A 24,998-nucleotide genomic window follows, 5' to 3' on the forward strand; every position below is an offset into this window, starting at 1 on the left:
TGCCCAGACATTTAGCTGGCATGGGCAGCCTTGGCCACACCCAGAGCCCACCAGTCTCCCTACCCTGGGAACTGGGAGGCTGAGCCAGCCACTTACTCTGGGCGTTCCCTCAGAAGCCCTGGTGAGTTCAGATTGGGCCTGGCACCTCGTAGGCTTGTCTTGTTTGTTTTTGGGGTGAATGAAAGGACAAAAAATGAATTCCCTCTCACCACTTTGAAGAGTAAAATTTTGAGACATAATCTGACCTTCTCTAGAAATGGCCTGCTCATCCCACAAATATTTATTTAGTACCTACTGTGTGCCAGCCATTGCTCTAGGTGGAGCCAAGATTTGAACCCAGCTAGACACCTTCCTGCTCTCAGGGAACTGACATCCTAGTAGGGGGAGAAAGAAAATAAACAAACAAACAGCCAGAACAAAAAAGTATCAGATAGTGATGGGTACTGTGTAGAGAATTAGGGTGACGGAATAGTGAGAGAATGAGGGACTGCTTCAGGTGGAGGCAGCAGGGAAGGCCTCTCCGAGGAGGTGGCAGGTAAGCAAAGACCTAAGTGGAAGGAAGGAAGATCTGGAGGAAGAGCATCTTAGGAAGAGGGATCAGCAAGTGCAAACACCCCGAGGAGGGACCACACCTGGCAAATTTGAGGAACTGAAAGAAGTTAGGCTGGAACTTAGTGGGCAAAGGGGATGATGAAAATAATGCATAAAGTGCACTGATTTTAAAGTCATAATCTGATGAATTTTCACAGCTGTATTCGTCTATGTAACATATCCAGATCAAAATATAGAACATCCCCAGTGCCCCAGAAGGTTCCCTCAGGCCCTCTCCCAGTCAATGTCCCCCCTCACCCAGAGGTGACTACCCTTCTGCCCTCAATCCTCATAGGCTAGTTTTACCTGTCCTAGGAGTTTGTCTAAATGATGGAATCTTACACTAAATTTTCATTTGGATCTAGCTCTTTTTGTCCATGATGTTGGTGAATTGGTAGTTCATTCATTTTAGTTGCTAGGAAGTATTTCATTAAGACACTGCACCACAATTTGTTTTTGTTTTTTTGTAATAATTTTTTAATAGATTTATTTATTTTTATTTATTTATTTTTGGCTGCATTGGGTCTTCGTTGCTGTGCGCGGGCTTTCTCTGGTTGCGGTGCACGGGCTTCTCATTGTGGTGGCTTCTCTTGTTGCGGAGCACGGGCTCTAGGCATGCGGACTTCAGTAGTTGTGGCGCGCGGACTCAGTAGTTGTGGCTCGCGGGCTTAGTTGCTCCGCGGCATGTGGGATCTTCCCGGACCAGGGATTGAACCCATGTCCCCTGCATTGGCAGGCAGATTCTTAACCACTGCGCCACCAGCGAAGTCCCCTGTACCACAGTTGTTCATCCATTCTTCTCTTGATGGACCTTTCAGTTGTGTACATATTTTGGGCTATTCTGAATAATGCTGCTAGGAACATTCTTGTAGATAGCATGCCCGAAAAGATATCATACATGCGCTTTTAGGTATGTTATATACACCAGTGAAGGATCAGCAAGCTCTACCCTTTCATTCTGCAGGTGGAGAAACAGGCCCAGAGAAGGGAATGGACTTGCCCCCAGGTTACCCAGGCAATCAGTGGGTGAGGGGGCATGCTGCTGACCATTTTTGCACCACTTGTGCTAAGCAGAAGGCCCTGGGTCCCTAGGAGGGAAGAGGAAAGAAAAGAAATTTTTTGAGCACCTACTACATTTCAGGCCCTTCACAGGTATTACATCATTTGTGCTAATCCTCAAAGAATACCACCAATTAGGCATTATTGTGCCCATTTTACAGATGGGGGGGCCTAGTCTAAGAAGCATATTTATAGAGACGGAATCAGGACTCAGGCAGGCCTGTCTGATTCTAAAGCCTGACCCCTCCATGACATGCTGCCACCCAGGGGAGTGAAGGCTCCATGTGCCAGGGCTGCAAAGGCTGAGGGTAGAACCTGCGGGGAAATGAGAAACTTGAGAGGCTCCTCACCTTAGCCGGTCCCCAGGCAGGATGGGAAGCAGCTGGGAGAAATAGCCTAGGTATTCTGTTTTAAACTGCCAGACCCCAACTGGCCTGCATTTCCCTTCTGAGGACAGCTCAGGGTTGGGTCTGCTCAGTGGGCCTTGTGGTTAACTTGCTCTGTGACCTTGGGCCAGGCACTGACTCTCGGTGCCTCCGGTACCTTCTAGCTCTGACCTGGGGTTGGGACTGGGGGTCTCCAGGCCTTCACCGGCCTGGCAGGTAGGTGCCCTTTGCTCCAGGGCTGCCACTGGGGAGGCTGGCGGGGAGAGGCGGCTTTGGGACTCCCAGGACCGCTCCATGGGGCTGGTGTGAGGTCTCCACCTCCCAGACAGTGGTCTTCCTACTCAGGGCTGGCACTTTGGCCACTTGGGACTTCTTGGTGAGGTCTTTTGTGTCGGGGGGAGGGGCAATTAGTTTCTCCCTTCTGTGGGGTGTTTTTTAAAATTAATTTTTATTGGAGTATAGTTGCTTTACAATGTTGTGTTAGTGTCTACTGCACAGCAAAATGAATCAGCCACGCACATACATACAACCCCTCCTTTTTGGATTTCCCTCCCATTTAGGTCGGTTTTTTTTTTTTTTATTATTGTGGTAAAATATACATAACAAAGAATTGACCATTTTAACCACTTTTAAATATACAGTTCAGTGGCATTAGGTGCATTCACACTGTTGTGCAGCCATCGCCACCATCCATCTCTAGGACTTTGTCATCTTCCCCAAATGAAACGCCATAGCCATTAAACACTAACTTTTTGAATAGTGGTTTTTGGAGGCGGGGGTAGGAGGTTGCTGTCCCTGAGTGACCAGGGGGAAGCTGTGAGAGGAAGTAAGAGAATGTGGAACAAACTAGTGAAGGAAGGCAGGGATTTGTGGCAGAAACTGGGGCCCCTGAGCAGGGAGACTTAGCCCGCTCCCCTCCAAGACCCTGTCCTGGGCTGTCCTGATCCCCTGCTCCGGGCTCTTTATTTCCTTCCCACCGGCCTCTGGCTGCCTGCCCCAGCCCCATCCTGGCCTCTCCCTCTCTCTCCCTACAGAATAGTGAGCACTTTTAACCGCTTCACTGCTTCACTGCCAGCAGCAGCTAGAGATTTGAAGGGGGGCGGCGACAGGCTGGGAGGTGCGTGCAGGCTGCCGAAGGAGACTTGTCTGCAGGTTTCTGAATGTCACATGTCAGATAGGTGTGAAGTCAGAGCCGGGAGACCAGATCCCTGGGGGTGGGAGGTGCTGAGTGGTGAGAGAGAAGGGTTTCATTCTCTTCTCGACCCCCTTGGGAAAGAGCTCCCTGGGGGACCTGGAGGTGGAATAACAGTTAAGGCCTTTTCCGGCCTTGGAAGTTCTCACGGGTCTTGGAAGCTCCCGCGGGGCTTTGAAAGCCCAGGGGTTGTTTAGCTGGAGAAGTCTGCAGGCAGGGTAGGAGACGGTATTTCTCAAATATTTGAAAGGAAGAAATATGTACCTGTGCGCTGGTGGTCCCAGGGTGGTGGGGACAGGACCAGCTGGGGACTGAGGAGAGTGGCTGGGAAGTGGAGGTCAGATTCATGTTAGGAGGAGGAAGACAGTTCTGCAGAGAAGTCTCCCTAGGGGGTGAGCTCCCATCCCGGGGGGATTAAAGTCAGGTAGCACTTTGGCTGCACTCAAGGGCTCTGAGGTCAGAGGTGGCTGAGGGACGTGGGGCAAGTTCCTCAACCTCTCTGTGCCTCGGTTTCTTCATTCAAAAAGTGAGGATAGTAGCAGAATATGCTCTTCAAAACTGAGGAATGGGATTATGGATCTGAAGTCTAATACAGTCCCTGGCACTTACAAAGCACCCAGTAAAGGATCGGACTACAGTGGGGAGCATTCTTGGGTGAGGTGGGGAGTTGGGTTAAATTCCCGCAAAGAGCCCCTCGGCCCTGAGGTTCCATGGAAGGAGAACCATGGGGTTCGTTCTGACAGTGCACCAGACTTGTCTGAAGTTTGTCACTTACCGCCAAATGGGCAATCTGTCCACCCATCCACCATAGATGGGGTCTGAGAAGAGTACCTGTGTTCATGTGCAAGGCAAGGGTTATTTATCTCATTTTACAGATGGGGAGACTGAGGCCCAGAGAGTTTCCTTTAATTGCTCAGTGTAGACATGGTGAGGCAGGATCTAGATTAGGGCTTGAATCTCCAGAAGCCTGTTCAGGGGCTCTGTCCAAACAATCCGTCTGGTCGTGGCCTTTATCAAGCCCATGGCCTCCTGGTTTTCTGCTCAGTGAGAGGGGTTGCCTGACTGTCTTGATGGAAAAAAGGTGGGATGAGGGGTACCAGGCAAGGTTAAGGAAGCTTCTTTTCCCCAGGGCCTAAATGTGAACCCCCTTTCCCTGCTTTTGCCCCAGGAGGGGTCCATGCCCAGGGCTTCTTGTGGACCTGCTACAGCGAGCAGGGCACAGGAGGCTTTGGCGTCAGGAGAGCCTTCCGCAGAGGAGTGACATCACCACTCCAAGCCTCAGTGCTCTGGGATGTGGGAGTGGCACCTGCTTCTCAGGTTGGCTGAAGATAGCCAGCACAGTAATTTGGAGAAAGCCCTTTGTAATCCAAAAGCCTTGAGTCCGAGCTTGGTGTATGTAGGTACTCAGGACTTGAATTTCTTCCTTGTTTCCTCTGCCCGAGACCACCTCTTACGGTGGAAGCGGCTGTCCTGCAGCATTTGGAGGTTTGGCCTGGCCAATTATACAGGCACTTATTAAGCTCCTAGTATATGCTGTGCCCTCGGCTGGAGCACAGCAGTGAACAGTACATATTTCCCTGCCCTCCGGGAGCTCAGAGGTAACAGTACATATTTCCCTGCCTAGTGGTGGAGGGACACTCAAGCCAATGGATCATGCCAGGGGTGGCAGCCTTGAGGTGTGCTATTCTGAGCTCCCTTGCAGAGAACTTGTTGTGGGATGCAGTTAGCTGACTGTCCTCAGCTGCCCCACCTTTGGGATCCACTGCTGCGTTCACACGGAGGCCACCACCTCTCTGGGCTCCTGGCCAGTGGCTGAGCCCAGCGCGGGTACTAGAGCTGGGCCACATCTGCCAGACGCAGGACTCCTCTAGTGGGCAGTCTTTCTTCGGGTTTTCCGCTTGGCCTGGCTGAGATGTTCTCAGGGCTGCCCTGGGCCTGGGGCTCTTCCTCTCAACCCTCCTTCCTTCCCCATCCTTGCACAGGTGTCAGACCTGCAACGTGGTGTGAAGACTCTCCCCACTCATTCCTTCCTCCTCGCCCCTTGTCTTTCACTGGCATTTCCCCCAATAAACCAACTGCACTGCTAACTTTGCCTTTCCAGAGAACATAACTGACACGCACTGTGGAGGGACACATACCCTGACCCAGGCCTGGTTATGCAGAGCATAGTCTCGCTGACCACACTTTAGATGACAGATGTCTTGCTCGGTCGCTGGAGCACAGGGGCAGGCTGAGCTTTTGTTGTGGGTAGAAAAGCAGATCTTTGAAGTCAGGATGCCTGGTGTGAATCCCAGCTTGGCCCCTTACCAGCTGTGTGCCCTGGGGTGGGTTAGTGCATCTCCCTGAGCCTCGTTTTCCTCATCTGCTAAGGAGGATAAGACGGCTCCTGCCTCATGGGGCAGGGGTGAGGCTTCAGTGAGTTAATGCATGTGAACTGTGGCACAGAGTAGACACTCAGTGTCTCCCTTCCCCTGTAGGAGGGAAGACCTTGCAGGGGAGGGGACGAGATGCCATCTCTGAATCTGTGCCTCTGGCCTCCGAAAGCACCCTGGATTTGGGGGGCTGTCTGTGCCCTTCTGAGCCTTGGCCAGCACACTCTTAAGAGGAGTTGGCATCACCTGGTCCCCTGCCAGCCGCAGGTGGGAACCCTACACCCTGGGCTGGGCTGGGGGCAGGCCAGAATCTTGGTACAGAAGCAGGCTGCTAAGAGTCGCATTGGCCCTTTGCAGAAGAAGGCCTTGGAGTCACTTGGACCAGTGGTTCCCAAACACCAGATACTTGACTATTGCCTTAGAACCACCCAGGGGGCTTTCCCAGGCTCCAGCCCTGGAGATTCCGGCTTAGGAGGGCTGGAGTGGAGCCTGGGAATCTGTGGTCGAATCCCTCCTGCTGGTGATTCAAATGCACACATAGGCCAGCTGGGAACAGTTGTCCAGTCCCGGCCCCAGGTTTACCCCTGACTGCCAGGACAGTGAATGCCTGTCTCAGACGGCCTGGGGAGGGGAGGCGCCAGGAGAGGCCTTCCCAGCCAGCAGGTCTTTAGTGGCCTGCAGTTTACGTGAACGTGCCTGGCGTGCCATTATGCTTCTGAGTTTGTTTTGGAAAGGAAGGGACTCTAATGAGCTGGGCTGTTTCTCTGTGGCTTTGAGCTGCTTCTGCCCATGGCTGGGTGCCTGCAAGACAACAAAGGGAATGGGGGTAGTGTCTGTCCCTTCTGAGAAGCCTAGCTCTAGGCCATTAGGACAAAGAAGGAGACTGGGTCAGGAGTGAGTTCCTCGTCTCTGGGAACAGTCAAGCAGAGGCAGGGACCACTACCCCTCAGAGATTTCATACAGGGAATCCCTCTAGGTCTGCCAGGGTGCTCTGTCTGGCCTCTTAGACTTCATTTCTTTAAGATGTGTTTACTGCATCCATCACATTCTGGTGGAGGTTGGGGTGAAATTGTGTAATGTCTGTGGGTTGCTTTGAAATACTCCAGAAAGAAAACCAAAAGAGAAAAAAAAGATAACAGTAGATGAAGCAAGAGTGGCAAAATCTTGATAATTGTCATATCTGATAATGGGTATATAGCGTCGATTATGCTATTCTCTACTTTTGTGCATATATAAAGTGTTCAAAATAAAAATTAAAAATGACAGTTATTAGGAAATTCCCTGGCAGTCCAGTGCTTAGGACTCTTCGCTCTCACTGCCAAGGGCCAGGGTTCAATCCCTGGTCGGGTAACTAAGATCCCACATGCCTCGTGGCATGGCGAAAAAAAAAAAAAAAAAAAAAAAGACAGTTATTCGAATATATCATAGATGCATAGGGTAAAAAAAGCCAACTGTACAAAAGGATGGTGAGTGGAGGGCAAGCCCAATTCCCCTCCCCAAGCTTCCTGCTTCCCCTCCCCAGGCCTCATTTATCCTCTGAGGGCTAAGCCCTCTTCCCAGCATCTTCTATAGCCTTCCAGAGACTGACCCTGTGTATACAAGCCTATTAGTTGATTATTATTATTTAAAAGTAGATAACACATCCACATGGAACAAAATTCAAATGCACAAGAAGGTATGCAGTCACTGCATAACTTCATTTCCTGGAGGCAACTAAAATCACTGGTTTCTTCCCTGTTTTTCAGAGACATTTAATGTACAGTTTACCCTTGAACATCGCGGGGGTTAGGGGTGCCCACCTCCGTGCAGTCAAAAATCTGCGTGTAATTTAATTTATAGCTGGCCCCTGGCGGTATCTCCCGTTTCTGCATCCCCAGATTCAACCAACCGTGAATCTTGTAGTATTGTAGTAAAAAAAATTGCGTATAAGTCGCCCCCTGCAGTTCAAACCTGTGTTATTCAAGGGTCAACTGTATTCTGTGCATGTATGTATATATAAGCAACCTTCCACATCCAGTTTCCACATCAGCTGATACCCACTGTACGTACAGCTGATACAGCTGTACTATTATGTAAGGGACTTGAGCATCTGCAGATTTTGGTATCCATGGGCGTCCTGGAACCAATCCCCCAGTGGATATTGAGGGACTATATCTATACAGCTCCTAAAGTGCTAGAATATTAGAGACCTGTCCTGGAATTTCCCCTCCTCCCTCCCGCCTTCCCTCCTTCTTTTTTACCTCAGCTGCAGTTGAGTAAATAATTTTCCTCCATCATCATCAATGTATGTGAGGGCTTTCTCTTGCATTGTTCTCTTTGTTTCATTTCCCCTTCATCGCATTCCTTTTTCTCATAGGCACCCATGGTAGTGTGTTTGATCAGTGTTCTTGCATAACGCACATATCCTCATTTTTAAAAACTATGGTTATTTTTCTGTGTGTGAGTTTGTTACTTTACATCAATGGTGTTGTATGGCTAGTCCAGCTCTATTAGTTTATCACAGGATACTGTGTTTTCAAGCTCGCGCCACATCTTTGCACGTGCACCTGGACTGTTGGGTGTACCTGTTGGATGGGATTCTGTGGTTGGAATCCATGTGACTTATCTATTCCCCTAGAGACAGATGCCAAGGCTGGCTCCAGTGCCCACTGTCACAGACTACACTGCCCTGACCGTCTCTGTCCATGTCCACTCCTGGAGCTTGCTCCCAGCTCTAGAGATCATTTTCCATCAGCCCACATACATCTGCCTCGTGTTTTAAAATAGCTGTATGGCATTTCCAGTTTCTAGATGTTCCAGAGTTTATCTAGCCAATCATCTCTCTGTCCACAGACTTTTCGGCTGTTTCCAATCTTTCACCATTGCAAACGAGGAATAACGTTGCACAGTTGTCAATCTGTCCGTGTGCAGGCACACTTCTAGGCTAACTTCCTAGAAATGGAATTGCTGAGGCGAAGAGTCGGCATTTGTCATGTGGATAGATACTGTCAAAAAGTGTGAGACCGCCCCTTTCCTATCCCTCTTCCTTTTTTTTCCTATCCCTCTTCTGGCACTAAGGTTCTTTGAGGCTCAGAGAGGTGGGTGACCTGGCTGGGATAACACAGCCAGTGAGTTTTGGCACCGAGACTAGAGCTCAGGAGGCTGAGCCTGTGCCAGTGATCTTTCCAAGGCACTTCGTTGGCTCCTGTGTGTCCCAAGCTTCGGGGAGTCTGGGATCTTCCCTGTAAGTCTGGGAGGTCTTGGCCTCTGCTGGAATGTTGTTGGTAAGCAAGCACTCCTCGCTGCCCACCCCTCTGGTGAGGGGTCAGCCCAGGAGCTGTGTTCCTGGGGACCAGGAACTCGCCATCTGAAGGCTTTGGGAAGGAGCTGTCAGGCCTCTGTAGCTCCCTTGATCCCCACCCCACCCCCTTTTCCCTTGCAGCATCTTCATAAATGGCGCTGTCAGAGTGAGACATCCTTGGGCGCCTGAGTAGTGTTGCTTAGATACAACTGGGCAACAGATCTGGGTTATTTAAGGGGGAAGGATAGTGGGAGGGAAGGGGTGACAGCCTGTTTATTCAGGGATGGATGGTCTTCCTGCTGCAGGGCTTGGCAGACCCCCTCTCAACACCCCCCATCCCACCTCGCCTCATTATTTTCAATGTCCAGGGCCTGGGGTTCTTCAGTGAGACCCAGCAGAAGGCCACTTGGAGCTCCTTTCTCATAGCAGTGGGGGCAGGGGATTCTCTGCACATTATAAGAGGGGAGGGAGAGGAGGGAGGAGGTGAGGGCAGACAGGGACCCCTAGGAGGGGATCTTCTGATGATGCTAGCGGCCACAACTACTATTATGTTATTGAGCATCTTCTTGGACAGCTGTTTCTTAAGGGCTTTAAATTTGTTAGTTCATTTAATCTCAAAATCCTGTCAAAGTATGTGTGGCTGTCCTCATTTTATAAGCACTTTTTAAAAATTTAATTTAACTTATTTTTTTGGCCAGGCTGTGTGGCATGTGGGATCTTAGTTCCCAGACTAGGAATCGAACCCACGTCCCTTGCAGTGGAAGCGCAGAGTCTCAATCACTGGACTGCCAGGGAGGTGCTAATCCTCATTTTATAGATGCGGAAACAGAGGCTCAGAGAAGCTCAGAAACTTGCCTGAGGTCATGTAGCTAAGAAGTGGCAGAAACTGAATTCAAACTCAGGTCCGTCTGATGCCAAAGCCGAAACAAATCGATGTACATCCCTGAGCTGGTAGGGCCCTCACAGGACATCCATTTCCACTCTGAGCTGACCTGGGAGGTGGTGTTGGTGTCCTCGTCATTGCCCTCCCAGCGCCCTGGTCCCCCCTCCACCCTGCAGGAAACACGTCTCTCTGAAAATTTACTGCTCTGCCTGCCTCACAGGTCTGGGAGCATCTAGGGCAGGGTGGGGTCTGCACCCTGAGACCTGGGTCAGGCACACAGTAGGTACTTAACGTTGCTGCTTGGAGCTCAGATGCTTGAGCAGCTCACCTGAGACAGGGATCCTCACTCACTTCCCGACAGCCCTGCGGGGACCAGAAGACAGTGTCCTGCCTCTGAGCCTTCTCTGCTCTAACTGAACAGACCCAGACCCTTCAGCATTTCCTGGGGCTGGGCTCCAGATCTCCACCCTCTTGCTATCGTGCTGGGAGTCAGCACCCACGTTCCCAGGCAGGTGTCGTCTGATCAGCGGGAGTCCACAGAGGCGCAGGTGGGGTGGTGAAGGCTGCTGGTATCTGTCCCTGTGCAGCTCAGGACACCCACCAGAAGGAATTTAACTCTTCAGTGGGCCAGCTCTTAGAGAGGACTGGTCAAACTGGGCTGGGCTGAATTGTAGGGTGGGGTGGGAGTAGGGAGCTGTGGCTTGGGAAATGGGGAGAGACATGCCAGGTGAGCTGTGCAGAGGAAGAAACCAATACGTGCGTGGATCCTGGGCTTGTGCTGTAATCAGCGTGTCCCCTCATCATCCTCTGAACCCCAGTACAACCTTACACTTCGCGGAACTTTATCACGACCTGCCTTCAGTCACGCTTATCCATCGAATAGCGATGACGGTAAAGGCCACTCTGTGCTACATACTTTGAAGTCATCACCCCATTTAAGTCCCACAACCACCAGCTCAGGTAAGTGAGGTAAGTGTCTTGAGTTACCTGAGGCTCAGAGACCTCCACCGTTTCTAAAGTATCCCCACTTTTCTTTACCATTCTATTATTTTCTTCATTGCATGAATCACTCAGGAATGATGTTGCCTCTGTTATTATTTACTTGTTTATTGTATCCTTCGCCCCACCCTATAAAATGTCAGCCCCATAAAGGGACATTGCCCCATGAGGGAACTTGTCTGCCTCATTCACTGCTCAAGGCCTAGAACAGGGCTTGGAAGATAGAAGGGGCTCTGTAAATGTTTGTTGATTGACTGACTGACAATGAATGAATGAAATATCTGTTGACTGAATGAACCAGGATTCCTTCTCCCTTTTCTCTCTTCTTCTTCTGATGGAGGGCTCTCCTTGTAGTACTTGAGGAATGTTCTGGAGATAGAATCACCCTCCTCCCACATGTCCTGGGCACTCTTTAGTCAGGCATTGAGAAGTGCTGGGGGACGGGTAGGTGGGACGTCCCCTTGCCCTCGGGGACTTCATTGTTCTTCAAGGCATTTTCAAACTGCAGGTCACAGGTAAAATCAGTTCTGTGCACTGCAATCAGTAAAAACAGAAAGAAATAGGATAGGGGCTTCCCTGGTGGTGCAGTGGTTAAGAATCCGCCCACCAATGCAGGGGACATGGGTTCGAGCCCTGGTCCAGGAAGATTCCACATGCCGTGGAGCAACTAAGCCCGTGTGCCACAACTACTGAGCCTGTGCGCCTAGAGCCCGTGCTCCACAACAAGAGAAGCCACCATGATGAGAAGCCCGCACACCACAACAAAAAGTAGGCACCGCAACTAGAGAAAGCCCACGTGCAGCAATGAAGACCCAACACAGCCAAAAGAATAAAAATTTAAAAAATATAAAAATAAATTTATTGAAAAAAAGAAAGTAGGATAGGACAGATTAGAAAGTATCAGAGTGCATCACATGCAGTAAGGCTAAGCATTTTTTTTTTTTGTATATTTATGTCTCTGTGTAGCTGGCTGTCCCAAAGTAAAATATATATATATATATATATAATATAGTTGATTTACAATATTGTGTTAGTTTCAGGCCATGATAATATTGTGTTAATACAGCCAAGTGATTCAGCTAATATATAGTTTGCAGATTCTATTCCATTATAGGTTATAAGATGTTGAATATAGTTCTCTGTGCTATGCAGTAAATCCTTATTGCTTATCTATTTTATGTATAGTAGTTTGAATCTGTTAAACCCATGTTCTTGATTTGTCTCTCCCTCCCTCCCCCTTTGGTAACCGTAAGTTTGTTTTCTATGTCTGTGATTCTGTTTCTTATATAGATTCATTTGAATCCTATTTCAGATTCCACATATAAGAGATATCATACAGTATTTGTCTTTCTCTGTCTGACTTCACTAAGTATAATATTCTCGAGGTCCATTCATGTTGCTGCAAGTGGCAATATTTCTTTTTTTATGGCTGAGTAACATTCCATTGTATAAATATACCACATCTTCTTAAGCCAAATGTCTGTTAATAGGCACTTTGGTGGTTTCCACGTCTTGGCTATTGTAAATAGTGCTGTTGTGCACATTGGGGTGTATGTATCTTTTTGAATTAGAGTTTTAATTTTTCCAGATATATACCCTAAAATATATTTCTTTTTTTTTAAATATTTAGTTATGGGACTTCCCTGGTGGCGCAGTGGTTAAGAATCTGCCTGCCAACACAGGGGACATGGGTTTGATCCCTGGTCTGAGAAGATCCCACATGCCGCGGAGCAGCTAAGCCCACGCGCCACTACTGAGCCTGTGCTCTAGAGCCTGCGAGCCACAACCACTGAGCCCATGCGCTGCAACTACTGAAGCCCAAGCGCCTAGAGACTGTGCTCCACAACATGAGAAGCCACCACAACGAGAAGCCCATGCACGCCGCAACTAGAGAAAAATCCCACACGCAGCAACGAAGACCCAACTCAGCCAAAAAATAAATACATAAATAAATAAAATGACTAAAAATTTTATTTATTTATTTATTTGGTTGTGTGGGGTCTTTGTCGCAGCAGGCGTGTTCCTTAGTTGCAGCTTGCGAGCTCCTTAGTTGTGGCATGCAAAGTCTTAGTTGTGGCATGCATGTGGGATCTAGTTCTCTGACCAGGGATCGAACCCGGGCCCTCGGCATTAGGAAGCATGGAGTCTTATCCCCTGCACCACCAGGGAAGTTCCTAAAATGTATTTTTTACTTTGAGTTTCGTCAAAAAAGTTTGAACCTAGTGTGTGAATTTGGGAGGTGGGAGATGCTATCCTTGGACCTAGACCCAAAGGAGGGCCAACCAATGAAATTAATGATCCAGCTGATAATTATAACGTCAGTTATTGAACATGTATTCTGTGCCAGGCAGGAGTGCTCAAGTACTAGGGCCCTGCACAGAGGTGAGGGGGAAGGAGTCGAGGGCAGACAGAGATCCTTTGAGCAGGGCAGACTGCCTAGAGGCGGTGGAGCCTGAACTGAACTCAGCCTCGAAGAACCCCTCTGCCCCGGCAGGTTCAGGGCTGGGTGAGAGTGTGAGCTCAGGTGGCAATAATAGTAACAATAACAATAGCTTCGGTCAGTGAGCTCTGGCCAAGTGCCAGGCACTCCTTTAATCCTCCAGACATTTCCTGGAGGCATAAACTGCTCTTCATACCATTTTACGAATGAGGAAAAAAAGACTTGGAGAAATGTGGTGACTTTTAGGGTAAGGGTCACATAGTGGTAAAATTGCTGAGGTTAGATCCAGGGCAAGTTGGCCCTACTCAGAGCCCGTGTCTTTCAGCCCTGGGCTGCACACAGCAAGACCCGACAAGCGAGGGCTGCTGGGTCCTGGTGGTGGGGTGGTGGGCCTGGAGGGGCAGACAGCCAGAACAGGACCCTGAGGCAGCTGGGGCAGGTGGGGACGGGTCTGTGTTGGGCCTCAGAGACCACCTGGCTAACAGGGAAGACTGCAGGCTCCAAGACACCCACCATGGAGGGCCCACGTGGGTCCCAGTCTTGGCAATAACGTGGCCACGGGAAGCAGCGCCAGATCGGCTTCCTGCCCTGATGTCTATTCCCCGGGCTCAGTGTCCCCCAGCCTGTGGTGGGCTTGGCGTGCAACGAGGAGCAGAGAAGAGCAGTGGAGCCTGTTTCCCATCTTTTGTCAAGTCTCATCTTTGCTGGTTTGAGCCCAGCTCCTCTGCCTTCCGGCGAGTCGTTTCCACCTGTCAGGAAATAATTCTTGGCCTGAGCGTTCCCACGAGGGAACCGGGGATTCACACAGCTTATGGTTCTCCGCAGGGATTGAACTTGGGACTTGCTTGCCTGGGCAGAGGGGGCTGTGGATGGCCACTGGCAATTCTCTTGGAAGCGTGAGTAATGGGGTGGTTCACTACCCTTTGCAGTAGCGGCTCGCCTGATTTTGGACGGTGGTTGGTGGGTTAGTTTGTGTGTGTGCTACACATGCCCACATATACACACATGCTCACTCCTACATCCACACTCACACCCACTAGACACTCGCACAAACATGCACACTCTCATTCACCTCTGCAAACATACATGAGCAACACAAGCACATATGTGTACTTACACGTGTTCACACACGAGCACACAGTTGTACTGCAGGGCCACCCGCGGGGCCCTGGCATTCTCTAGATGATAAGGTGGCGTCTCGGGTGCTTGTGCAACTGGGATGTGGGGTGGTGGCGGCAGTTCTGGTGGAGGTGCTGGGTCAGTAGGGGTGGGTCCTGAGCCCTCTAGTTTCTGAGATCCTGTTCGGGGACCGCTGATCCTTTCTCAGTGGCTTTTGGGCTTCTGCTCTGAGCTTACAGACTTCTTGGGGAGCTTCTGCGGCAGTTTGCGCTGAGAGAGTTGGCCCAATTGATTCTTCCGTTCTGCCTGGGGTTGGAGAGAGAGGGCAGAGTGCCTTCTTTGGGGTATACCTAGGGCTGCTGTGTCCCTTCCTTCGTCTCTTCCTCAACATTCAGTCCCCTTCCCCCTTCCAGGCCGCTGGGTCCGGTGGGGGGCAGGATCTGGTCCTGCAGGTTTTCTTGTGGTGGGGGGAACCCCCAGCATTTGCTGCTCTGAGCAAGGACTTGGCAGAACTTCAGGGGCTGGGGGCGGGCTGGTGAGGCCGGACGCTGTGATCTGGATGCCATCTGTACCCTGTCTCTGAGATACCTCTAAACCCCCAACCTTCTACTTCTGGGGTCTACCAGCTGAGCCCCGAGGCTGTCTGTTGGAGCCAGAAGGGCAGTGATTCTGGTTCTTCTGGGGACATCTCTGCCCTGGGCTTTTCTGCTTGATTCAACAAGAACACCTACTGTGTGCATGGTGAACATGAATGAATGAATGAATGACCAATGTACCAGACACTGTGCTGGGGACCAAAAGACAGGTCAGACACGGGCTTTTGTCCTCCAGGAGCTCAGTCTAGAGAGACAGCTAGCCACAGATCCCAGGGAGGAAGAGTAGTGTGTGTGTGCATGTGTGTATGTGTGCATGTTTGTATATGTGTATATGTGTGTGCTCGAGCACAGTCTCAGTGCACATACGTACCCCCACCTTAGTCCTGGCTGCAAGGGGGCATTATCCTGGGTAATGCAGGATAACGAGGATGCATTCTCAGTATCCTCAGTATGGCAGGGGCTTCAGCTGGGGAGTCTGACACGGGGTGGAGTGGTTTATGAGGTTGTACAAAGAGGAGGAAGGAAGGGAGCAGTACCCAAAGATGGTGCCTACCATGTGCCACATGCCCCGCCAAGGCATCCCATGCCCCAGCTTCCTGGCTTGTCAACACCTCTTTGAAGGAGGACAGGCCATATTCTGGCTGAGGCACTTGAATATCAGGCAGGTTATGTCAGAGACCACACAGGCAGTAAACTACGAGCCAACTTGAGCCTAGCTCTACTGGTCTCTGAAGGTCAGGTCTGCTTCCCAAGGCCACTCCTGGGTCTTCTCCGCGCCTCTCCTCTTCGCACATCTTGGTTGTTACAGGAGGAGGCCTGGAGCTGAGGGCAAGTGTTCCCTGGGCCTCAGTTTCCTCATCCACTAAAAGAGGGATAATAAAAGTAGTTATCTCTTAGAATCAGCCAGTGAAGCACTTGAGACCTGGGTGCTGGAGACTTGGTAAGAGCACCACAGATAACAGCCATTCCCCTTGTCTTTATTTGTCCTTAGGGCTCCCATGGACTGCAGGGCCTGCCTGCCCCGCTCCTAGCCCAGCGCCTCTGGCCTGACTTTGGAGAGAGGCGAGGCCTGCGCTGCCTTCATCCTGGGGAGACTCGGACTTCACCGACTCCTGCTGCAGCCCTGATTGTGGGTGAGGCCGGTAGTGACAGGTGAGGAAGACCAATTTCCCCAGTGTGGAGCAGAGTGAAGGAAGAAGTGACTCACCAACCACAGCAAAGCCCATCTCCCCCAGAGGAAACAGTGGCGAGAGAGCGAATGCACTTGGGTGAGTTTGGGGGCACGCGCCAGCGGAGGGCTGGCATGGGCTGCTGGGGCATCGGGGTGCGCCTGGTTGGGCTACCGTGCCCGGTCAGTGGGATCAGTGGGAGGCGGGGATAGGGCCCCTTGGGGGTGGGGATTGTACGTATCACTGTAGGGAGCCATGGGGTGGGGGCAGAGGGACCCCTCCCCTTCCAAAGTTTCTGCCTCATTCTTCCCTTTTCGCCTCTGGGGAATGAGGGGACTGCCTCATTCTTCCCTTTTCGCCTCTGGGGAGAAGCCCACGATTGAGTGGACAGTCTGCTTTTTTTTTTTTTTTTTTTTTTTTTTTGCGGTACGCGGGCCTCTCACTGTTGTAACAGGCCTCTCCCGTTGCGGAGCACAGGCTCCGGACGCGCAGGCTCAGCGGCCATGGCTCACGGGCCCAGCCGCTCCGCGGCATGTGGGATCTTCCTGGACTGGGGCACGAACCCGCGTCCTCTACGTCGGCAGGCGGACTCTCAACCACTGTGCCACCAGGGAAGCCCGGACAGTCTGCTTTTTAAGGGCTCAACCGTTGACTCCTGTGGTGGCTGAGGTCCAGAGAGGGCAATCGCCTATCTCAGGTTGCACAGCACAGCGAGGATTCTTCCGGTGCCCAGCTGCTTGTCTCGGTCCCGCCGAGGCTTGGCCTGGCTTTAAGAAGCAGAGAGCGGCGAGGGCCAGCCGATTTCCCGGGGAGCTGGAGTCTGGGAGGGGGTGTGGCGCCGAGAGCTTTTGCTTCTTTCTCCTGCCAGGGAGGCTGGATGTAGGCTTTGGGCTTCTTCCAGAACTAGACGAACTAACGACAAGGGAAGAGAAGCTGGCTTCCCAGGCCGTCTCCCCTGTCCCAAACTTTTCCTCGCAGGCGGAGGGTGGATGGGCGAAGGGAGGAAGCGGGGCCGGGAAAGGTGGGGCCAGCCGTTCCCTCCCCGCCAGGCTGCCGCGGCTCTGGAATGCCAATCGGGACGCTGCTTGGTGAGTGTGTCTTTAAATCCGAGACCCCCGCCCCCTTGGCGGCTGGGGCCGGGGCTCGGGCTGGCAGGGCGGCGGCGGGCTCGGTGATTGGCGGCCTGGCCGGATCCGCCCCTCGGCTTGGGGGTCGTGGGGCACGCGGAGCGGAGCGGCGCGGCGCGCTCGGGCTGGGGCGGGCAGCTCTCTTTGCCGGCGAGCGGGGCTCCTTCTCTCGTGGCCTCCTCTCGTCGCGCCCGCCCTGCCAGTCTCCGGAACTGCCTCTGCCCACGGATGGGCTGGGGAAGTTGGGAGGAGCCAGCCGGAGCCCGCGCCGGGCGCGACCCGCCGGCTGCCTGACTCGGCGCCCGCCGTTCGGGCGCAGCGCGCCAGCCGCAGGAGCGCGGATGCCCCGGAGTCGCGGGCTGACAGGTAGCGATGCGTCCGGACCCGGGCTGGCGAGGGAGGACTGATTCAGGAGTTCTCTGGGCACTCCCGGGCCGGCGCTGCTCCGACCACCCACTCCCCATCCCCCAGATCGCACGCCTCCCTGGGCTCCGCGGAGAAGAGAGGTCCTGGGCCCCCACCCAAACCCGCGCGGGATCATTGCCTGGGAGAGAAGCGGAACCTCACATATTAAACAGTGAGGAGTTACTGAGTCGTTCTGTCTGTCCGGCTCTGGGCTACCGACTTCCTTGAGGAGGTTTCCCTCGGACTGGGGTAGATGTGAGCTGGCGACACCTCCACTCCTAATGGCTAGGCCTGGGGCAAGGCCCAAGTGCTGGGCTTCCTGTGCAGCTGCGGCGAGGCAGGACGCTTCATGATCCACACTTGGGGTCCCTGGGCTCGTCTTTAGGGGCTTGAGGCCCATGGCACCGGGAAGAGTCCAGAGAACCCAGTGGGTGCAAGCTTTGATGCTGGGCCTCATCTGGTCCTTTTCTTCTGTAGGCTTGGGTCTCCGAGGGGAGCCCCCTTTTCATCTTCAGTGGTTTTTCCTGAAGGGGCAAGAGGCCTGTCAGAAAGCAGAGTGCAGTGTGTGGGAGACTGTTGCCCTGGACTTTCGAAAGTGGCTAGGGTGGTTGGAACCTGTTCTTATCTCTTGGGGAGTCAGAAATGGAAGGAAAGCTCCCTGACTTAAGGAAGCTTCCCGGCTTCCCTACTCTCTCGACCAGAATTCCAGGCACCGACTCCTTGGCTTCCTGCAGAGCAACCTGGACCCGTGACTGAGCGTTTCTTAAATGCCAGGGAGGGTGGGAGTGGTGGAAGGTGTTGGAGGGTTCTCCCCTTAGGTGGCTCAGCCCCACGGGGGGAGACAAGACATAAACACAAAGAAAGTTCGCTAAGGCACGGTTTCCATCCCAGTCCCGGACTAATAGTAATACTAGTGGAAATACCAAGAGCATACACATGATTAATTGCTGAGTGAGTGATACGGTCTGCAGTTGCTAGGGGAGCTGGGATGCAGTTCTCAGGCAGCCGTGCAAATATGTTTAAAATGTTCTGTCTCCATACCCACCCTTTGTGATTACCGTGCTAGTGGTTAGGCCCTCTCACCACTTCCATGGACAGGGCGCAGCTGGAGTGTGCCCCAGCCCCACTCCCAGGTGTTTTTTGTTTTTCTGCTGGTGGATTTCTGAAGAAGCACATTTGGTTTCTGGGGTCAGGCTAACCATAGGACTCTCCCAGCCTCCTTGGGGCTCTTGAGGTTTAGGGTCTAGATCCAGCCTTACAGGAGGAAGTCCTCTCTTCCTTTCGGAAGAGCCTCTATCGCTGGGGGCTGGGGATGAGTTTGTCAGGCTGGAGGCCCTGAGCCAGACACTGTTTCCTGTGAGTGCAGACAGACAATCTTCCCCTCGCTGGCCATCGGGGGTTGGAGTTGGGGTGTTGGAGGTAGGCAGGCCTGGCAGGGCTGGTTTGAGGTGAGTGGTACCTAGGGCATCCTGACCTCACTTCTGAGGTTCTGCTTTGTCTAGGGCTCTGTCCTATCCCGCATCATCCCTGGCAAGTTTCTGTTTTCTGGAACACTTTGCAGAGGTGGCAGTGTGCTCGTGCCTGTGGCCTTGGGAGCTGTTCTGGGGGTGGGTGTTGCTGAACTCACCCTTTAACCCTTGGCCGGCACTGTGAGTACTTGGGTGAACACACCCACCTGCCTCCATACAGGTGGCACACACAGGGTCACCTGGGCACAGGTGGGGAATGCTGGCATGAGAAGAGATGTGCGTGCGTGCTCAGGTTCATAACTGTGTGGGCAAGGGCAGTGAGGAACTGGATACAGATGGACACGAAGGCAGTGGAGGTGGGCAAGCAACCCAAGGCACAGACACGTGCAGGGGCAGACAGTGTGAACACACAAGTGTGGACCACGCACAGGCCGCAGATACCCTATAGATGGACCTACGCTATCATGGAGATTTGGCTGATGGAAGTGGACAGACATATGGGTGGGCTCACGGAAGCACAGACAGGGATGTGAGCTGACATTCACCAACGCGAGACATGGAGCCACATGGACGTGCCTTGAATCCTGGGCAGACATGGAGTTGGCTCTGGGCACCTGGGACACACACAGACACTTATACCTGCTGAGTCTTCCGGCAGCAGAGGGCAGAACACAGTCGGAGGTAGGTACCAAGATATAGTCCGAGGGAAGTGCTGCTCAGTTATCCCTGTGACTCTGCGTGGCAGCAGTGCCTGAAAGCTGACCTGTTTGGGGTGGAGGTGGTACAGGTGCTGTGTGGTGTGGCTTCATTTCTGGACTCCTGCTTTGGAGTTTGAAGACCCCAAAGGGCTCAGTATCCTCTGTTTCACCCTGAGAGTTCTTTGACCTCCCTCCTCCCTAAGTTGCAGGGCTGGGTGCATGCCTTAAACACCATCAGGGACTTCTTGAACTTTGAGGTCATCTCCCCTGGGTCTCCAGAGCTTCCTGAAGTGAGGTCGTGTGGTCAGGGTAGGGGAGGTACCTGGCTGGGGACTCTCCTTCTGAGCCCAAGCCTGAGGGTTTTTGGCAGGGAAGGGACAACCCCTGGGAAAGAGAAAGAGTAGATATGCAGTTGGGTCTTTGATGAGACCTTTGCTTTCTGGTATGGACTGCCCCTCCCCCAAACCCTTGGACAGGGAAGGCCCTCCTGCCCCCAATCTGGCTATGGCTCAACCTGGAGATTGGGAGATACAGCTCGACACTAACTCACCCTGTTACCTGGGCAAGTTACTTAATGTCTTAACTAACTCATCTTTAAAGTGAAACGTCTCGTCTTTAAAATGGTGCCAGTAACCCCTTGCCCTTGGGGTGTGGTGAGGGTTAAATGTGAGATAATCAGTGGAAAGTGTGTGGCCCAGGGTCTGGCACAGAGCGAGCACTGTCAGTGGAGCCTTGGGTGACCAGCTTTCCCCTGTGGCCAGGACTCTCCAGAGCTGCTTCAGCAGCCAGGTGCCTGGCCCTGGGAAGGAAGGCTAGCAGGCCAGGCACCTCTGGTTTGAAAGATGGAGGGCTTTGTCCTCACCTCCTGCCCACCAGTCGCTCCTTAGCCCTGTGGGACCTCTGCACGCCTGCAAGCAGGATGTATGAAGCTTGGGTCTGCCTCCTGCTGGGCCTCTGGGAGGGGAGCCAGTGGTTTGCTAAGAATAGCCCCAAATTATGGCTCTGCCTCCCAGCGGGCAGCCGTGCATCTTCCCAGCCCGGGCCAGGGGGCTTGCAGATGGGCCTTTTGTGTTTCCTGGAACTGGTGCTCAGCACCGCGATGAGCTTGGGAGCAGCAGGCTGGATCTGGGAGGAGGCCCTGCTGTTCTTCCTAGGTGTTTGGCTGGGACCTGGGGAAAGAGAAGGTCCGGGGAGAACTAGTCTTTAAAATCTCTGAGTTCCTCTTCCACTTAGAGCTTGTCCTGACAAGTGACCCATCTTCCTACCCCTCAACAGACCTGTAGCGATTAAGAATACCAGAGGCTTCCCTGGTGGCGCAGTGGTTGAGAGTCCGCCTGCCGATGCAGGGGACACGGGTTCGTGCCCTGGTCCGGGAAGATCCCACATGCCGCGGAGCGGCTGGGCCCGTGAGCCATGGCCACTGAGCCTGCGCGTCCGGAGCCTGTGCTCCGCAACAGGAGAGGCCACAACAGTGAGAGGCCCGCATACCGCAAAAAAAAACTAAAAAAGAATACCGGGCCCGGAACCAGACCACTGTGGTCTGAATTTCGGCTTCCTCTCTTGCTAGCTGTATGGCACCAGACAATTCACTTAACCTCTCTGTGCCTGATTCCCTTGTGTAGCAGGATTAATAATAGTAACTCCCTTATGAGAATGTCACAACGGTGAAAGGAGGTGGCACATGGAGAGCCCTTGGGGTAGTGTGTGGCTTATAGTAGGTGCTCAGTAAACATTAGGTGCTTCTTTTACCATGGTTCCAGTTAATCTCAGCAGAGAGAGAGACCTGTGAGGCCACAGAGGCCAGGCTGTTTGCACAGTGCCTCATGGTGGAAAGGCAACAGGATGGCTTCTTGGTTCCAATTCCTGGGCTTTCCTGCCCCCAGGTTCAGTATGAGGTGCAGGGGACCAAAGGTGAGTGAGACTCAGTCCCTGCCAGATGAGAGAGGCACATGTCTACCTTCTCCCACTGGTACCTTCCCAGGGCCTGTGCCAGCTGTGATTGGAGCCAGAGGGAGGGAAGGTCTTGCCTGGGGACGGGGTGGTACTTCAGGTGGGCTTTGAAGGATGGCCAAGAGTTTGCAAGGATGAGAAAGGCTTCCCAAGCAGAATGAGCAGCCCATGCAGAGATGTGACAGCTTGGCGTGTTTAGGGAACGTGAGAAGATCCACGGACCTGGGGTGGGACCCACGCTCAGCACTCCTGGCCTGTCAGGAGAGACCTTTCTGCGACCTGCTGTCCCTCCCACACTGGGCTCAGAGGTAGCCCTGGTGTCCCTTTTAGGACATAAGCTAGAGGTCCCCCGGAATTCTGAGCTCCCCCTTTCCTTTAAAGAATCACATTCACTGTCCCCCCATTCTACAGGGGACCTTCCCACCCTCTTATAAATGCCTGCCAGCCCTTCCTGGGACCCCTCATTATTGAGCTGGGGACTCCAGACTGCTCTCACCCCAGCATCAACATGCCTGTTTTTGCTCTTAGCTGAGATGCCTATAGGTTAACAGGTCCCCTTCCTCAGGAATGAACTGAAGCCTTTGAAACCTCTCCTAAGGAGTGAATGTCTAATAGTAGAATTAGAAGGTGTTTTATTTCCTGTAACTGACATGTGGACTGGCTTTAGCTCTGAAGGATGCCCCTGCTTGGGCTGGAGCTGGGGCACACTGATGAGGGAGAGACATGGGGCATCTGGGGTTACCTCCATGCCCATAGCAGGCAGTAGAAAGCATCTTGGAACTGGGTGTGCCGCTCCTGACCCTGCAGGCTCCCAGGGAGCAGGGCTTTCAGAAATTCCAGGAGGAGGGAGGGTGTGGTGCTGGGATAGCTGTGGGTGCACGGCTTGGCTTCTCTCCCTCGCCCATGAGAAACAGCCCCACTGCCAAGAGGCTGGGTCGGGGGCATGTCGGGGGGCGGGGGAGGAGAGAAGTGAGTGCCCTCAGGTGACCTTGGGCTTTGCCAGACTCTGCATCGTGCTGAGCCCCAGGCTCTGCCTATCTGCAGGTGGTGTGTCTTCTGTCCTGGCCCTCCCCAGAGTGGAGGACCGGGACACTGGGCGTTTTTGAAGATTCTGTTTAGAAAGCACAGAGGGGAACTTCTCCCCTTTTCCTTTTCCTTTTCTTGGAACTGCAGACCCCAGAAAGGAGTTCACCCCTCTCCTGCCAGTCACAAAGTGGCTGGTGGACGTGTCCACTTTGACTGCTGCCCTCTAGTTACTGAGTCCTTCTCCTGGGTCCCTGACGTTGGTGCCGACCCCTCAACTCCCCAGGGCCCTGACTGGCAGGACCTAGAAGACCTCATCCACCCTGGATCTGATCGGAACCCTCCCTACCCCCATCCTTGCTTTAGCCTTCGTTAGACCACCCGCTTGGTGGTGCTCACTCCCTGCCCCCGTGGCAGCCCTGTCTGTTGGTGGAGCTCGCAGGCTTTGGGAGTCTCCTGCAGGAGCTGTGCTGGCTTGCTCCGAGGCCTGTCGGGAAGCTCTGGTTTTCAAATGCCCCAGAGCCAAGGGTCTCTCTGGAGATCGGCCCCGGTGCCGCAGAGCCTTCCGGGGAAGTGCAGAGCAGGTCTCTCTCTTCTGCTGGGTGTAGATGCTCTGAACTGGGTCTGAGGCATCGGTGGATAAGCCCGGGACCAGCAGTTGACTGCTTCCTCTGAGCCCAGTTTTCTTATCTGCAAAATGGGCGTAATAAATTTTTATGTCTACTTAAAATTAAAAAAAAAAGATTGAGGTGAAATTCACTTGACGTAAAACTGACCATGTTGAAGTACACAGTCGAGTGGCATTGAGTACATTCGCAGTGTTGTGGGACCACCACTTCCATCAAGTTCCAAAACATTTTCATCACCCCAAAGGAAGACCCCTTTCTCATTAAGCACTGACTCCATTCCTTCTACCTCACTTAGAAAGGAAGTTTTATTCAGGTACACATACCATAACAGTCACCCAGCCTAGGGGGCAGCTGGCTGAGTGTCAGTGAAGGTCATGGGCGTGCAGCCCCACTCCAGTCGAGTGTGTGAACGCTTCCATCACCCAGAAGCTTTCCTGGGGCTCCCCTGCCGTCAGTAGCCACTCCCACGCCTGGTCCCAGGCCGCTTATCTCCTGCCACTCTGGTTTTGCTTTTTTCTAGATTTTCACATAAGTAGACTCAGGTAGATAATAGGTATATTTTATTTCTGCCTATTCTAAGCGTAACGTTCTCGAGTCTCGTCCACGTTGTCCTGTGTTCCAGGAGTGCCTTCCTTTTTCATCCCAATGTGTGCGGGGAGCATAGCTTGTTTACCGAGTTTCCAGTTGATGGATGTCTACCCTGCTTTTGAAAATGTTTTCAGCTAAAAGAAAATTAAGTAGTTATCTTTATGAAGGATTCAGGTAGTAGCTTCAGAGAGAGAGGAAGTAAAATCTGAAAGCCACTTCCCCCTCCTGACTGACTCTCTTCCCCCGAGGCATCCCTCTCAGCAATTTGTGAATATCCCACCGTCTTCTTTTCTGTGCCTCTGTGTGAGTTTGTATAGTTTTGATTTGGGGATATAGATGGGATGGCACTTGGGCCACGGTTCTGGGGCCCGCTTCTTCACTTAGCCCTTGGTCTTGGGGGTGTTCCCAGCACAGCCATCTGAGTTCTCCGTCCCTGGGAGCCAGCCCTGAGCTGAGGGCCCAGAGGTGGGGGCCTGGGCCAGATGAACGGGTGTCTACTCCCTCCCCCTCCTCCGGCTCCGAGCTGGGGCTCAGTGAACCTTTGGGGAGACAGAAGGCGGCTTCCTGGAGGTGGTCAGTTCCAAGAGGTTTGTGGAGGGAGGGAGGCATTGGGACAAAAGGGGTCCGTCTGTCAGGGGTGGACGTGCACTCCTGCTGGCTTCACCAGCGCCTCCCACCCAGCAGCTGCCGGCAGGGGCTTCCTCTTCCTGTCTCTGTAAAGTGCCGCTGGAAGGAATAGGCCCAAGGAGAGGGAGGTTTGCTGGGTCGACAGAAGATGGGCCCTTGAGGCCTCCCTTCTTGTTGCTGTGGAGTTGCCCCTTGCTGAGGCTGGAGGCAAGCAGCGTGCTTGGATAGGGACCCTGTCCTGCGGGCAGGCTGTGCTGGGCGAGTGTGGGTGAAGGGTGGGGATGTTGGCTGCCTCCCCTGGATGGGGACTGCCTGTGCTCAGATGTGCTGGCTCCTGGCTCTACGCCATCCCCAGCCAGCTGGGTCACTGAGGTGCTGAATCTTTATTGTCATGCT

At 52.9% G+C, this 24,998-nt stretch overlaps 1 protein-coding gene across 8 annotated transcripts in view; it reads left to right on the forward strand.

Moving 5' to 3' along the window:
- Positions 1 to 24,998, forward strand: part of PALD1 (phosphatase domain containing paladin 1) — a 162,773-nt gene that overhangs the window by 5,901 nt on the left and 131,874 nt on the right. For 4 of the 8 annotated variants that reach the window (XM_033407556.2, XM_049697283.1, XM_049697282.1 and 1 more), the window contains exon 1: positions 17,210 to 17,579. The gene's annotated coding sequence lies outside the window, so the exon portion shown is untranslated. Of the gene's footprint in view, positions 1 to 15,908; positions 16,186 to 16,731; positions 17,175 to 17,207; positions 17,580 to 24,998 lie in introns of those variants that run through there. The other 4 variants (XM_033407553.2, XM_033407554.2, XM_049697284.1 and 1 more) reach the window with 4 other exon arrangements.

The sequence above is a fragment of the Orcinus orca genome, chromosome 14 (assembly GCF_937001465.1).
Source record: "Orcinus orca chromosome 14, mOrcOrc1.1, whole genome shotgun sequence".
NCBI classification, from domain to species: domain Eukaryota; kingdom Metazoa; phylum Chordata; class Mammalia; order Artiodactyla; family Delphinidae; genus Orcinus; species Orcinus orca.